We start from the raw sequence: 1,074 nt of genomic DNA on the forward strand, positions 1-1,074 counted from the left end.
ATACACTCACTCACGCACACATACACATACACATACACATAGACATACACACACACAAGAACACACATACACACAAAAGCACACACAATGTGTGTCGTCAGAGTGTTGCAGAGAATGCATTGCTGTACTCCTTTCGTTTCTTTGTGACCTGAGTTCAAATTACCCCGAAGTCATCTTTGTCTTTCATCTTTTCGGCCATGCTGGAGTACTGCCTTGAAGAATTTTTAGTCGCATGTATCAACTCCAGGACTTATTTTTTAAAGACTGGTATTTCTTTCGCTGAACCGCTAAGTTACGGGGACGTAAACACATCGGCAGTATTCGTCAAGCAGTGTGTGTGGGTGTGTGTGTGTGGAGGACAAACATGGAGACAAGGATACACACACACACACACACACACACACACACACACATTCACACACACATACACATACACATACACACACATACACATACATACATATATACACATGCATACAACGGGCTTCTTTCAGTTTCCGTCTACCAGATCCACTATCTATCTATCTATCTATCTATGCATATATATATATATATATATGCTTATGCACACACACACATATTTCAAAGTATATATAAATACACAGATTATATATATATATTGTGTATATATGTTTGTTCATATATGTATATGTATCTGTCTATCTGTTTATCTATCTACCTACTTATTTACCTACTTTATCTATCTATCTATCTATCTCTCTGGTCAGTCCCTCGTCAACTTTTTCAAGTACCACTTGAAAAGGAGGATGAGGATAGAGAGGAAAGTGTTGTCGAATGAAAGTTTCAATAAAAAATGGGTAAATGTGGCAAGAATGGTAAGAATGAAAGACGACACCATTTTAAGCATAGACTTGTAACAAAAAGAGACAAAAAGAGAGAAGGTACATACTTTCATGTACCTTTAAAAAAAAAATCCTGAGGTGACCGTGGTCTTTTCCGTAGGCTTTTCTCTCCACGGATAAACCTAATCTGTTCCCCGTTTTTTACATCGACTGTGATACACGATCCCTATTGATCGCCCCCCCCACGTTTTTCTTTTTTTTTTTCTTCCCG

General features: G+C 37.9%; 1 protein-coding gene across 1 annotated transcript in view; it reads right to left on the reverse strand.

Moving 5' to 3' along the window:
• LOC106880286 (tachykinin-like peptides receptor 99D) overlaps window positions 1-1,074 on the reverse strand; it is a 234,156-nt gene that overhangs the window by 70,637 nt on the left and 162,445 nt on the right. The window lies entirely within an intron of this gene.

This window comes from Octopus bimaculoides, chromosome 2, assembly GCF_001194135.2.
Source record: "Octopus bimaculoides isolate UCB-OBI-ISO-001 chromosome 2, ASM119413v2, whole genome shotgun sequence".
NCBI classification, from domain to species: Eukaryota; Metazoa; Mollusca; class Cephalopoda; order Octopoda; family Octopodidae; genus Octopus; species Octopus bimaculoides.